Here is a 15746-nt window from a genome sequence, read left to right as displayed (position 1 = left end):
TCCAGGAGCCGTTCCCAGCTGGCATTTCTCTGGCTTGAGGGCCGTGCCTGCCTGGCTGACCACTGGCCCCAATGCCCCTCCTGGCACGCCCGCACCTGCCCCACTCGGTCCTCACTGCTGTCTGTCACCACCTCCCAGCCTCCATTCAGAGGATGCCCCTCTCCCATCAGGAGCACACCCTGCCCACCTCACCTGCCTCAACCCTCCACACCTGGGGACTGCTGGCACTTAGCAGGCACAGCAACACAGCCTCCAGACGCCATTGAGACCAAGGGCAACATGCTCCTCTCCCTGACCCGCTCTCACACACTCTGTTGCACACCTGTGTGCTCACTATCCCCAGCCCCTCCACATGCATCTCTGTCAATGGCATGTGAATCCCACCTGCAGAGACTGAAATGTGAGCTCTGTGTGCCCCACACCTGCTGAGTAAACCCCACTGCCCAGCCCACCTCCCTCGCTCTTCCTCCTAAGAAGCTCCCTGCTATGCCCCCACCAGCCCGCGACTCCTCCTCTCTGCAGCCAACACCCCCCACTGCCCTGGCCAGGACAGCCAGTCCTTCCCAGGGCTGATGGCACCCAGGGCCCCAGCTGAGACCTCTGCCTGCACCCACCTGACTGGCTCTGGGAGGCCGGCCTTCTTCCATCCTTGGCCTCAGGGCCTTTGCACATGCCCTCCCACGATACCGGTGCTCCCGCCTCCACTGCTCTCAGGTCACCGGGCCTTCTGGCCCCAGGCAGAGGGACCCCAGGCCAGCCTGTTCCCACCCTGAGCTGTGAGCTGCGTCACACCGCTTCTCTCTTCCCTCAGCGCTGTCTCCAGAAGGACGCCTCACGTCCCAGCCCGCACACCGTGGGGCCATGTGAACACTGGGGCATGGGTGGCGAAGGGAAGCTGGACCCCAAATTTAACACAATGATAAAGAAAGCATAGTGAGGGGTTCCCAGGTAGTACCAACCTCACACCTCAGCCCTGCCAGGTGGCAAGGAGGTGCCAGGGAGGCAGAGAGCCCCCACACACTGGGGCAGAGACCCCGAAAGGGAGGAACATGGCCACGCTGGGGACAGTATAGCATTCCAGGAAAACTGATGCAAGAGCGTTGGCAGCCCGCCACACCCAACCCCAAGGGACACATGGAGACGGGGCTCCGCGACGCCAGGCAGAGCCACAGGTGCAGGTCAAGGCATGGGGCTCAAACAGGAGGCCGCGGCACCGGTCGTGTTCAGAGCCGGGGCCGCGCGTGGAGGGGCGCGGCGACAGAGCACAAGAGAAACCCTGCAAAGGCAAACGGCAGGCCCACAAGGTCAGGAGATGTGGAGACAAGAGGCCCAGAGCCCAGGACTCATAAGCACAGGCTGAAGTTCAAATGCATTTGTAAACACCAAATTCTTAAAGACTTTTTTTAAGTTTTCTTATTCTTAGAAGGATTTTAGAGAGATCATACTTTTTGCATCAATGAAACATTTTTCTCAAGTTCAGAAGTGCCTTCAGTTTCAATTCATTGGGGCTTGATTTAATGGTCTGGCTAAGTTGGCAGAGGCTGCAAACCTCGCTACCCAGCCCGTCCCATCCACAGAAGCTCCCTTGGCCCCAAGGGCCGCCTGGGAACACAGCTAACACATGTGGACAGTGCCCCTGTTTGGGGGGTCTGGGGTGATCTGTGCCTTCCCGTGACACTTATTCTTTAAGAAAAACAAGGTGCCCCTGTGAAACAAGTCCACTTCAGCAGGAGGTGTGAACACTGCGGTGGAGCCCCTAACAGACGACATCCAAACCGGGAAAGCCAGAGATGCCCGAGGCGAGCTGACAGGCGCCTCGACCTCCCAGGGCCTCCCTCCTGCTCCGGAGCACGGGGCAGGCACAGGAGAGGGGGACTTGGTGGGTGAGGGCACAGGTGCTGACTGACAAGGAGCACCAGGACCAGTTCCATACTTACCCAGAGCCGCTACCAGAGACCCTCTATTTTACAAACAAATACACTCCAGGTGGCATCAGAAGATAAACACAAAACTTGAAACCATAATCACAAGAGAACATAAGCACATAGCTGTCCTTGTGGTAGAAAGAAAGGCTTCCTAGACATAAAAGCAAAGAAAGCAAGCTGAGGGGGAAATACTTACAGACCTTAATACCCAGAACCCGAATGACCCGCAGCCAGCACTGTCCCCAATACTGGCACACCTGCGGCTTCCGCTGAGACCAGGAGCAGGGCACGGATGCCCCACTCACCACCTCCACTCAGCATCACCCGTGAGTCCCAGCCAGAGCAACTGGCCAAAGAAAAATAAACCATATCCCCATCGGAAGGAAAAAACTGTCTCTGTTCAGAGGTGACACGATCTTATACGTAGAAAACCCTAAAGACGCCACACCAAAAAATCTTATAATTAATAAATTCTGAAAAGTGGTAGGTCACAAAATCAACACACACACATCAGTGATGTTTCTATACATTAACGATCTGAAAAAGATTGAGAAAATTCCGTTTTACAAAAGCATCAAAGAGAATAAAATATCGAGGAATAACATTAGCCAAGGATGCGAGAGAGGCCTGTACACTGAGCACTGCAGGACCCGCTGGAGGGAGGGAAGGCCTCCGCCCGATGGAGACGCAGTGGCTCTGACAGGAGGCCCCAGGGCCGGGCCCACACTGCCCAGGCCCCCTGCAGAGTCAGCGTCATCCCCATCAACGTCCAGACACTTGTGCAGAAACAGAGAAGTCTGCCCTGAAATTCATGTGGGATTTTGAATTCAAGGGACCACAAGCAGCCAAAAACAGTCCTGAAAAGGAGCAAACTGGAGGCCTCATGCTTCCTGAACGCAGACTTACTACAAGCCTACAGTTGTCCAGACAGCATGGCGCTGGTACCCACACAGGCCCACAGGCCCACACACACGGTCATAGGACTTCTGATGACGGTGCCAAGACCGCCCCCAGGGAAAGGCAACAGTCTTTCCCAGAACAGGGGTGGTAAGACTGGGGGTCTCACGGATCAAGTCGGGCCCTCGGCTCAGCACCATATACTCAGGTCAGTTCCAAACGCATCACAGACCTAATCTACAGAGCTCTTAGAAGAAAACACAGGGGCTTCGGGACTCGGGATTGGCGATGATTTCCTCTTCGATGGGACACCCAAAGCAGAGGCAACAACGAAAAAGTCTATGTTACCAGACTACATCAGAATTACGAACTTCTATGCCTCAAAAGGCACTACTGATAGAGTGAAAAGGCGACCCGCAGAGGTAAGAAAACTCAGGCGACTCACGCCTGATGAAGGTCTAGTACCCAGAACACGTGTTAAAGGTCTGACACGAGCCATGATGCAGACAGCCCTGGAGGACGTCACGCTGGATGACATGAGCCGTCACGGAAGCACAGACATTGCGTGACCCCACGAATATGAGGGGCCGAGGACAGTCACAGCGACAGCAGGTATGAGCGGGGTGTCGGTGGGGAGCCAGCGTCCAGAGTGCTGGATTCAGCCTGAGAGGACGGGAAAGCCCTGGGGCAGACAGCGGCAACGGCCACACGACACGTGAACGCGCCTGACCCCTGCGCTGTGCACTTGGTCATAATGGTGACTTTATGTTCTGTGCCTTTTCCCACAGTGAAAGAGGGGACAGACCTAAACTAAGCTGGCAGTGCGACCATGCACGTGCCTTGGCATGCCCACGGGCTTGCTCAGTATGTTATTACATTTTCCTCTTATTTTATTAGCTGATGAAGAAAACACACACCAAAAGCACAAAACACTGGAAATAAAAACAGCAAAGAGATGATGCTCTTCAATGCCAGCAAAATGAGGGTGTACACGTAATTTTTATATAAACTTAGCATATAAAAATATTCCCACCCAACCTATAACCTTCCAGTTTAACTTTCTGAATGTAGTCCTGAAGATGTGTGGAAAACATGATCTCCTGAACTTGTAATTGCAGTGTGACATCCTAGGGTTTGCCTCAAATCTCACCCCACTGAGTGCAGGGAGTCCAACACAAACCACTGCATCCTCCATGAGGAAAGTGGGGCTACCGAGGGTCCTGCTCCTCAAGGAGGGTATCTCAGGACGGGCCCCCAACAGCCAGAACAAATATGAGCCTGAGCACATCCCCCGATGCGCTGGGAGAAGAAAGGGAGAAAGACAAGGGCAGAAACAATGGGATACTAAACAGAGTCCCAGATCCAAGACACAGTCTCAATCACCGAAACCCAGGCATGTGGACGCGCTCACACACGGACCTGGCAGGCCCTCTGCCGAGGCCAGAGCCAGAGCTGGCCTGTGAGGTGTGTCCCAGTGCTCCCGACACCAGCCTACCACCCCCACAGCCATTCCGACTGCAGCCCTGCTGTCCACACCGTCCACTCCTGTGGCGTGAGCTGCAGTGACGGCTCTGCCCCAGGGGCGGCTCAGGCAAGGCCCCGAGGCCTCCCGACTTACAGCCTACGCTCGGCTAATGCAGAGATATTTCTAAATCCACTAAAGTAGGAATAAAAGCTAAACACACAAACCTAACTAGATCTTGAAGAGATACTCATTTCAGCCCAAAGTGTGGGCCGTACCAGGCTCTGCATATATTCAGCCACCAGCTTTACAGAAAGTACTCACCTTATTTATCTCCTAAACACCCCACGTTTGCTCTTATGATTATGCAGAAAAATGCAAAACGATCAAAATGTGGGCAGCAAATGTTAAAAATACTCATTCCTCCCAAATGTGGAATTCTATTTCTGGAAGTCAATCCTCCAAGGAACAATTCTAAATAGCAAAAATGCTCTGTACACAAAGTTCATAACAACACCATTTGTAGGAGAACTACAAATGGAATACTCCAGAAAAGTACAGAGGGCTCATCCATAAAGTTACACAGTCTGTGTGCAGAAGAAAACAGAGGAGGGAAGCAGCCAGAAGGAGCAGGTGATGAGGTCTGGGCACAGACATGCTGACGGTCACCTGACAGTCGTACCTACCACTAACACATGAAATGCCGCTGAACTGTGTGTACACTTACAAACAGCTAAAGGGATCAGCGTTACACTGGGCATAGTTTACAAAAAAACCGAGACACATGATGACACATGGAAGCAGTTTATACCTTAGAGATGGGTGGACACAAAATAAGCCATATGCACACACTCCAGCCCCAACATGCGGACCAGAGGCAGCCCTGCAGAAACTGGCCACCCAGCGTCCCTTTCCACACCCAGGAACCCACACTGGCAGAAGCCACCCCACGTGGGTCCCCAGGACCGCATGGCAGAGCCCTGTGTGACTCAGCACCCAGAGTGGTTAGCTGACTTGAACCCTCTCAAAAGCGTTGTTACCAGGGGGACAGAAAAAAAGATGAGAAAAAAAAACAGTAACATGTTAGAGTGGTTGTATTTGAGGCCATGGTTATTTTTTCCTCTATTTTCTTCATTCTTAATATGCATTCATAATTACCATGCATTACTTTCACCATTTGTAATTCTTAATTTTAAAAGCTCCAGGAAGAGAAAATCAAGGGAAGTTCTCAGAACACGTCAGCAATGTTTTAAATACCACTAGTCACTATAAGCAACAATAAAAGGCCAGCCACAAACAGGGAAACTACCTGCAGCTTCTATGAAAGTCACTGGGCTAATAGGTCTGCTGCACGAGAAGCAGCTAATAAGCCAGTGAACCAACGTGCCACCCACCACACGGTCCGCCACCCGCCACACAAACACGCCACCTGCCACACAGTCCACCACCCACCACAAACACACATGCCACCTGCCACACACACACGTCACCCACCACACGGTCCACCACCTGCCACACACACATGCCACCCACCACACGGTCCACCACTCACCACACACACATGCCACCTGCCACACACACATGCCACCCACCACATGGTCCACCACCTGTCACACACACATGCCACTTGCCACACACACCTGTCACACAGTCTGCCACTCACCATACACACACATGCCACACACACCACACAGTCCACCACTCTGCCACACACACCCAACACCCACCACACAGTCCGCCACCCACCACACGGTCTGCCACCACCACATACACATGCCACCCGCCCCCCCCACACACACCACACACCACACACATTGCCTGACACACTAGAACACACCACACATATGCACCTGCCCAACAGCCCCCGTGCTAGTGGCCACTGGATTGGACAGCACCAACTATGGAACACTGCCATCAACAACGGAAGGGTCTCTGGCCTGAGGTCAGCACTGCTGGCAGCACTTTCTGTGATGATGACGGCAATGCTCTGTCTCCGCAGAAACCAAACCTGCACTTGAAATGTGGCTGCTGGGACTAAGTAACTGAGTTCTTAATTTAATTTAATTAATTAAAGTTTAAACAGGCACTTGTGGTTAGTGACTACATTATTAGCACAGCTAGATGATAGAAAAAGAAGGGAAACAACGTGTCTATTATGGGCCAAACATAACATTGACATATAAACATGATAAAGGCAGCATATATAAGAAGGGGGAGACTTCACACCCATCTCACTTATACTATCAGGGCAAACACCCCAAATTAAGGGATGCAACCATACTCTAAAAACCCACACATCATAACCAAGTGGACTTTTCCACGAATGTGCGGATGGTTCACTATTAGGAAAACCACTAATACAACTGATCATACTAAGGCTAAGAAAATCAAATGATTGTCTTTAACTGAAAAGTTAACAAACAACTTCCAGTTACAGCTGAAGCAGGCAAAGAGTTTGCAGGCCTCACCCCCATCTCCACAGTGACTTTTCTTGGACCCATCAGAAAACTGAAGTGGCCAGTTCTGAACCCTGAACCCTGAACCCTGGAGAGAGATGAACAGGGTTCAGCCCAAATCTGCTCACCTGGGAGACAGGCTGCAGGAGCCATGACCTGGCAGGAAGACATCAGTGATAGTGTCAATGAACTGTTGGACGCCCAGGGCAGACAAGCATGAGTGCAAGGAGCCCCTCAGCACGCAGTTTTAAGGGGGACCCCACACTGTGCAGGTTTTGCCTCCAGGCATCCCCCCAGGTGCTGACTATGAAGACTGACATCAGGCCCCCTTTGAGAAGGAGGATCTGGCACAGAACTACTGCCATAGTGCTGTCCACAGCAGAGCTCCTGTGCAGAGGCCACCTAGCCTCGCCATCTGTGGGAGGGTGGCCTTCCTCTGCACCTGAGGATGGGTGCAATGGGTGCTGAGAAACACCTGTGAAGGCCACAGCCCAGGGATACAGGCCACTAAGACTAAGATGTGATTATCAGATGGCAGAACACACCCTGCCCTGTGCCCTCCCCCACCCCACCTCCAGGGTCTCCCCGCCAGGCCTTCCCCGCCCCCCACCCCCACTTCCCACACACCTTCCTCCACCCCAACAGGGCTCCACTGTAATGCAGTGGATTCCAGCTGCAAGGGGAGAGGAGAGCTGAGGAGGGGTCCTGGAGACAACATGAGGGTGCTAAGGGACTGTGGAGCCTGTGACACCCAGACACAGCGCACGCAGACGCAGCCCTGCTCCTCACAGATGAGCATGAGACCTCACACTGAAAGCCAGGCTACCTCAGCTCCCGCCACCCAGCTGCCAAACAAAATGACAAAGCATACTAAAAGGCAAGAAGGTCTGAAGACATTAAAAATGCATCATGCTGTTAAGACACAGATTTTGGAATTATCAGAAAGGGAATTTAAAATAACTGAGATTACTATGCTACAGTTGCTAGAGGAAAACATGGATGGCACACAACAACAGGACTAGCGGGCACAGAGGCGGGAACTCCGGGAGAGAATCGGAAGGAGACGCTACAGATCAGTGACCCCGTGCAGGAGGGAGACGGCCTCCGACGGGCTCACCAGCAGCCAGGACGCAGCCAAGCAAACAATCGGTGAGCCAAAACCGAAATGCAGAGAAGACTGAAAAATTTACAGAACATCTGAGAACTGTGAGACGCCTTCAAAAGCCAGAGCACCCGCATGATGGGAATTCCAGACGTGGAGAAAGAGCAGAGGAGAAGCACTAGAGCTGAGGACCTGTCGAACGAGTGACAAAGGCCCAAAGCAGAGAAACGGGGGGGCTACAGAACACCAGTGCGATACATGGTGAAAATCCACACGTGGCATATAGTATTCAAAGTGCGGAGAACCACAGACAGAGAACATCTTCCGAGAAAATGCACCTCATCTACCGAGGAACGAGGACAGGAGGCCCAGGGAACCTCCCGACAGCCGCACAGGCAGCGGGGGCGTGAAGCGAACCTCCCCAGTGGCGAAACGAAGGAGAAAAACACCACCAACCTAGGATAATGTGTCCAGCAAAACCACCTTTCAAAGTGAAGGAGAAATAAAGACCTTGTCAGACAGAACTGAGGAAATTCATCAATAGGAGACCTGCCCTGCAAGGAGTGCTTTAAAAAGTTCTTCAGGAGGAGGAAAATCACACAGGCCAAAATTTTGGATTTACATAAAGAAGGACGAACAATGGAGAAAAAAAAAAAGGAAGTTAAAAGTTAACTGAAAAGCTCTTCAGTAAGTCAGCAACCACTGGTGATAAAACGTTAAGAGGCCAAAACTGACAGGGGCCCGTTGGGAGGCAGGCTTCCAAGGGGCCGCCACCTGCCCTGCCTGGTGCTGCTGCCCTGCAGGCGCCCCCGCGGACCCGTCGGCAGGAGAAGACGCACGCCACTCCTGCGATCAGGTGACATTTCATGGCAAAGATCGAAGAACTGTTCAGATGTAATTAAGTTCTAAAATCAACCGATCTTAAGGTAATAAAGAAAGAGGCATTATCTGGGGCAGGTCTGCCCTTATCAGAGAGCAGGCGAGCCATTCCAAAGAAGATCTAAAGGTCAGGGTCCAGATGCAGAAGAGGCTGCCCCGCCCCGCCGGGCAGGCTGCCCGGGACCCTACAGGCTCAAGGAAATGACTCGTGCCACACATCCCGGGAGCGCAGCGGCAGACCCCCTCCTGGCGGCTCCCCAACGAAGATGCAGTCCAGAGACCCTGAGTGGAAGACGCCCCCCAGGGGCTGGGACAATAATGGGTGCTTGTTTAAAACCATTAGCTTTGTGGTAATTTGCTACACAGCATAGAAAACTCGTCCATATCCTTAATACTAGAAATATGTGTATGTGTGTATAATAAAATAAAATAAATATTATTGTAAATCTTTTTGCTCCAGATTTTATTTTGGTATAAAGCCCACAGTAAGGATCTAATTTTAAAACCTTACCCAAACGGTAGCCCCCATCTTACAGCTGTTAACCTGTACGAGCGATCCTTGTTCCTGGGGTTACTGTAAGGTCAATCCACCCACTGTCCCTTCCTTCCTCAAATAATTAGTCTTATCAAATATTTATTTCATTTATGTATTCAAACAAGTAACTCTTAACATTTCCTTAACTTACGTTTTTCTGGTTTTTTTCCTGCTTTTTTATTTAATGATATTTTATTTTATCTTCCTATATTCCTTCAGTTTTTGGCAAAGTTCTGTATTTTAGCTTTTTGAGTGAAATGTTTTACTTTAATTATTTATTTAATAGCAACAAGTGTGACTATCACAGAATGCTTGTATTGAAAATGCAACCACACACACTCACACCTCACCCTTCCTCACTGGGGCGTCAGGCCAGGACAAGGAAGAGATGCTGTTATTTCCCACGACGCATACCAAAGACACTAGGGAACAGTCACCGAGGGATGGAGGCAGGACCAGGGGAGGAGGAACTGAGCAGCCCACACCTGCAGGTGGCACAGAGCACATCAGATCACCCCGGGCACGGGCAGGCGGGCAGAGCAGCAAAGGCGTGCAGGTGGCAGAGCAGGACAAAGAGGAAGATGCCAGCAGACAGCCATCCGCCAGCCAGGTGGCGTGTGGGGGGAGCAGAACACCCGCCCTACAGCGGCAGTCCAAAACAAGGTAAAAGCTGGGAATAAGTTTCAAAGTGTGAACATTCTGCAGTAAGAGAAAACGCGGCATTCCTGACGCAGGGGGAGACCCAGCCCCAGGGCCGCCGGCCCGAACTGGGTAAGCCGACTCTAGGTTCATGTGGAAAAATAAACTGTGACTCAAAATTCAGATGCCATTTTTACAAAGAATGATATTCAACTACAATTAAGAAAAAAACAGGGCAAAAAAAACATAAGCAAAGTCAAAAGACAAATGTTGAGCTGACTGAACATCCTTGAAACCGAATCACACAGGAAGAGCTAACATTTGAAGAACTTACAAAAGTAGAAGAAAACTGGCAGAAAATCTGAAAGAAAAATGTGTGTAGACACACAGGAGCAGTCTGACATTCGCAGTGACCTTGCCCACCCGAGGGGCAGAGGCCTGGGGGCGGAACGGCCTCCCCGCGCTCACCACAGCCCATGGAGATCCACGCACAGCTGCAAAACAGGGGCTCTGCCCACGTTCCACCAGTGGGCCAGGCCTGGCCGCCAGCTTTAGAGCACAGCGGGCAGATGCATGCTCAGGTCGCCAAGGGCCGGAGAGGGGAAGGCAGGCGGGGGCGCCTGGGGAGCCATGCTCAGGTTGGGGGCTTCCCGTGGAGTCCTGGGACAGAGCCAGCCCTCAGCAGCCCACTCTGCCCCAGTGGGCCCATCAGTGGCCCTGACCAGCCCCCAGCTGCCTGGTGCCCGGAGTGCTGCCTGGACCCTCAGCAGAGGCTGGGCCCCCACCCAACTCCCCAGGGGTGCCCGGCCAATGGCGGGGCCAGCCTGCAGGACAGTACTGTGCTGGCGGCACCTCCTGCCTCCCCTTCCCCTGCCCTACGCCGACAGTCCAAGTGGCCACCCATCCTTGCTCCCTGCCTCCAGCTGAACTCAGGCCACAGGCCACCCGTGCCCCAGCTCCCTGCCGCCACAGTGGCCGCCGGCTCCAGCAGCACCCTCCCTGGCACTCCACCCCAACACCGGGTCCGTGGCCAGCTGGCTGGGCCACACTACAGAGAAGGGACGAATCTTGGAGTGCAAGTGGTACACTGGGAGTGCAGCTCCGAGGGGGCCAGGATTCAAGTACCCATTCCCCCTGCAGGGGCCTCAGAGAGGCACAGCCCCTTCTTACCCATCTCAGTGAGGGACAGGGGCAACGGCACCCTCTTCCCACAGGTCTGATCCAGACCACATTCCCAGGGAGGGCAGTCCCATCTCCCCGAATCCCAATGTGCTTATGCCAGCCACGTGCCACCTTGACCTGAGAAGGGCCTTCTCAATTCAGAGATACTGAAAATGTGGGAAGTGCACATCTTAGAATCCACGAAATGTGGTAAAGGTGTTGGAATCCATTAGATAAGGTAAAAAGCGTGCATGTCAGCATGCATGTGCTGCAGCATCTGGAGACGGGCTTTGGAGGGCCTGACCCACTCTGACTCCCCTCGTGCCAGCAGCAGTGGAGGCTGCAGGGCACCCAGGCGGCGGGATGAGTACCCCCTGCACCTAAGAACTGCGCGCTCACCCAGGCTGCACAGGGAGGTGAGGGGTCAGCACCGCCAGAACCAGGGGCCCCTCCGGCCTGCCATCTCACGTGGGATGCCGGCAGTGAGGGGTAAGACATGGGGCCCGCTTCACCTTTCTGCCCGGGACACAGCAGGTTCTCAGACGTATGCCCCTGGATGCAGGTTTGTAGGTACAGCCCAGAGAAAGGTCTAGAAGGACCAGCATCGTAAGGAGGCCAACAGCCCCAGCTGGGAGAGTGCACCCCAGAGAGAGGGGATGCTGGATGCAGAGACACCACCCCCATGCGGGGAGCAGCACATGACCCCTCTGGGGCGCACAGCTGCTGGGAAGGGACGGTGCTCAGGCAGGTGAAGGACCCCATGGGAGGCATCGAGGCAGCTGCTGGAGGGGAAGGAGCCCACGAAGCGAAAGGCAGCGGAAAGCCTGCCCCCAGAACCACCTGCTATAGATGACTGCCCCTGCGGCCAGAGGTGGGGACCAGGGAGCCCCGGTCTGACCCTCCCCTCCCTGTGACCCCTTCGCCCCCAGACCTGCAGGCAGGGGAAGGAAGCCAATGGTGCCTCCCCAGCCTATGCACCAACTCAGCACACAGGGGCTGTCGTCCATCAGACCAAGCCACCATCCCTCAGCAGGGAGGCACCGGGTCACTTCCAGGAAAAAGACTCCAGGAAAGACTGGGCCAGAGCCTGGACCCCAGGCAGGTGTGGACCCAGAGCTCTGGAGCCCTGGAGGAAGCATCCAGGGGCTGAGGACAAGGGCTGCTAGGAGACAAACTCTTGTTCTCAAGCCCTTCCTTCAAGCTTTCAGACTCGAGCCATTTAAAACAGATGAGCACCCAGAGCTCCCTCACCCTGCAGACACAGTGAGGGTGCGGCCTCTCAGGGACGCCCCCACAAGGTGGACACAAGTTCCTGCTGCCTGATTCCTCAGGAAATCCTGCCCCATGACACAAGCTTATCCCAGCAGAAAGCCCTTTCCTTTCATGAGCAAGGAAATCGAGTCTGTGCAGTCATAAATACACCCAGGCTAAAAATAGTCTTGTAAAAGGAAGTTATGATCGGGCCTCCCAGCAAAATGACAGGCGCCAAGAGCGCGTCTGGCTGGGTGCACAGCAGAGCCGGGAGGCTTGGCTGGTGCTGGAGGGGCTGCGGGGAAGGACCAGCCTGCAGCGTGCGTGTCCCCGCTCACCTCTCCCTCCACATGTTATTCCCTTGGCTGGCCTGGCACAGCAAGACGGTTAGAAAGAGAATGGGCATTGAGATCAAGACCCCTTCCCAGGGAGGGCACCTAGGGGCCGTTCTAACTAGAGAGAAAGCTGGCTTGCATCTCCACTGAACATCGAACCCTCTCAAGAAAATGTATGGTCCGGGGACCTCAATCCATGGGGAAGAAGGGCTTGGTGAATTTTATGACACAATAAACATTTTCCCCTAAAGGGAGCCCTGAACATAATCTAGTTAGAACGACAACTTACCATCAGACAGGATCAAATTCTAAGAAACAAAGCAAGTTGAACTTGAAATAACAGCCTTTAAGAAATGAAATCACCCGCCATGTGGACACATCCTGTGCAGGCCACCCAGCCGGGCTAAGGCCAACCAGCAGGCCCGCTTCTCAGCAGACCCGTCCAGCCGGATTCCCAGCACCAGATGCCGAACACAAGAGAATAAGGCTGGGAATCTGGCGCCAGCCTACACAGCATGGAAGCATGCCTCCTCCTGGGACCTGGCACCTGCCGTCAGAGCCACACTCCCATGGCCCTCCCTGCAGACACAGGCTTCCCTAGGCACCACTGCCTCCTCCCTCTGCAGCACTGCGGGCTGGAGCAGCAAACTGGCCAGGGCCCAGCACCCAGAGCTGGCGCAGAGGCAGGTGGCCCTGCACAGAGGTCTAGCCCCTCCCCCTCCTTGTCCTGCTGCCTTCACCCCAGCCATTGCCTCCCTCCCACCCACCCTCCAAATCTGCCCACGGTCCCCACACCCGCCTTCTCACTGGTTCCCTCCAAGTGGGTGCCCACCCCACGCTCAGCTGGGAACATGCAGGTGGTCCTAAGGGTGTCAGGCCTGCAGAGACTGTGGGCTTCAGAGGTGGGGCAGGGGCAGGGAGTGCAAGAGTTTGTGGCAGGACATTGCACAGATGTGTACAGACGTGCACAGACAAAACCCCAAACCCGAAAGGAGCTTGTACTGGGAAACCAGAGGAAAACTCTGGAATGGTAAGCAGTGCTGGGGAAATGGGATGACGGGCTCCCACTAGGGTTTGGGCAGCACTGCCTCTGAACGCCTGTACACGCCCTCGGTCCATGTCACCAGATGTCAAAAGTGAGTCATACTCGTTTCAGACATTTTGGGAAATTCAGCGGGAGGAAGCACAAAAATGAAATTCCAGCTGCCTACACTGCCCTCACCCTGAGGTTCTCACTCCCCTTCAAACGTGGGCAACAACCACATCACCCTGACTGCAGCGGCTCCGGGGCCACGTGACGAGCCACAGAGTCTGGTGTTTGCTGACAGTGTCTCGAGGATGAGGCCCCAGTGGGATTTCTCGGGAAAGGCATGCGGCTCACCAAGGATCCCCTGGCCCGCCCCATGTCCCCCACAAGGAGGTGTCCACCAGCAGCCCCCTCAGTGGTCCTGAGAAGCCAAGCGCATGCCCTGCCTGCCTTCACGGAGGACACTTGTTTCTGCTGGACATGAACCCAAATGCAGTAAGAGTGGGGCCGTGGACACTAGCAGGACAGCAGTCGGAATCCTGTTTCTTCCCTGGAGGTCACCCCTACGGAGGACCCGGAGGGAGAACACAGGCCCAGCTGCTCACGAGGCAAGGCCTCCTCTGCCAGCTTCCTGGGCGACGGGCTCGATTCCTCAGGGGACAGGCTTCCATACTCTGCATCACCACTGGTCCCCACACAAGTGAAGCCAGGCTTCAGGGGCACGCGCCCAGGCCCCGGCCTTGACGCTGAGGAATGAGGCAGTTCCCGGGCTCTGGGGGTGACCCTGAAGCACCGCCTCCCTGCCGCAGCCCGGACTCCGCAGTGACAGGGAGAAGCCCCAGCCCAGCCCAACTTCGAGCACGTGTCACAGGCAGGGAGGAGATGGGCGGACTTGCAGGCGGACGAGAGGACATCAGCCAAACCTCAAGGAGCTCTTGGGCAGATGAGTAAAATAAAGTAGGTAGAACGAGCAAGGGAGAAGGCCACAGACGACCTGCCACAAGTCAAAGGTTATCAACACAGACGTTACAAGAATAAGGGAATATACGAACATCATGCCAATAAATTTGACAATTCAGATGAAGTGAATGGATTCCTTAAAAAATAAAGAAAACAAATGAAACAGGAAACTTTCATCTGCTGAGGAAACAGAATCTGTATCAAAAACCTTCCCACAAAATACAGGTTTAGCCCAGGAACACGAGTTTGGATGAACAATCAAAAAAACCAATAGAATTCACCAAATTTACACACTAAAGGAGAGAACTGTGGGATCACTTCACTAAATGCAGAAAATGCACCTGACAACATTCAACACTATTTCATGGTAAAAAAATAAAGACCTCGCAGCAAAGTGTTATAGAAGTCAAAGGGAACTTCCTCAGTTTAGTAACAGACATCTTAAAAACAAAGGGAAAAAAACAACCTCTAGTTACCACCAGCTTTATTGGTGAACTAGGAACACTTTCCCCTGAAGAGCAGAAGCCGCTCACACCCTGCTTACCACCCGCTCACCAACCCAATTCACACCCACTCATACCCCACTCACCTCCCTCTCACACCCTGCTCACCACCCACTCACACCCTGCTCACCACCCACTAACCACAACTGCTCACATCTGCTCACAACCCACTCATACCCCGCTCACCACCCCTGCTCACACCCGCTTACACTCCACTCACCACCCTGAACACTCTGCTCACAACCTGTTCACATCCCACTTACCACCTGCTCACCACCCACTCACACTGCTCACCACCCACTCACCACGCTCACCACACCACTAACTATTGTGTGGAAGGCCCTGGCTGTGTAGGGGGCAGAGAAAAAGAAGGCCTAGGGCCTGGAGAGAAAGGACACGACTGCACTTACAACAGCTGACAACACAGCCCCAGCAACCTTACAAAGCTCCCCGTCAGCAAGGCCACAGGACACGAGATTAAAACAAAACCTAAAAGTGCCATTTACAGTAGCATTAAAAACACATGCAACACAGGAACATGCTTGACAAGAGATGCGCAGACCTACACTCTGACAGCCAGGCACAGCGGCACTGCCAGGGGGCCTGGGGCGTGA

At 53.7% G+C, this 15746-nt stretch overlaps 1 protein-coding gene across 2 annotated transcripts in view; it reads right to left on the bottom strand.

Annotated features, from left to right (window-relative positions):
• INPP5A (inositol polyphosphate-5-phosphatase A) overlaps nt 1-15746 on the bottom strand; it is a 185454-nt gene that overhangs the window by 138206 nt on the left and 31502 nt on the right. The window lies entirely within an intron of this gene.

The sequence above is a fragment of the Manis pentadactyla genome, chromosome 8, assembly GCF_030020395.1.
Source record: "Manis pentadactyla isolate mManPen7 chromosome 8, mManPen7.hap1, whole genome shotgun sequence".
NCBI lineage: Eukaryota > Metazoa > Chordata > Mammalia > Pholidota > Manidae > Manis > Manis pentadactyla.
Note: the sequence above shows the minus strand (reverse complement) of the source record. Positions and strands in the feature narration are given on the sequence as shown.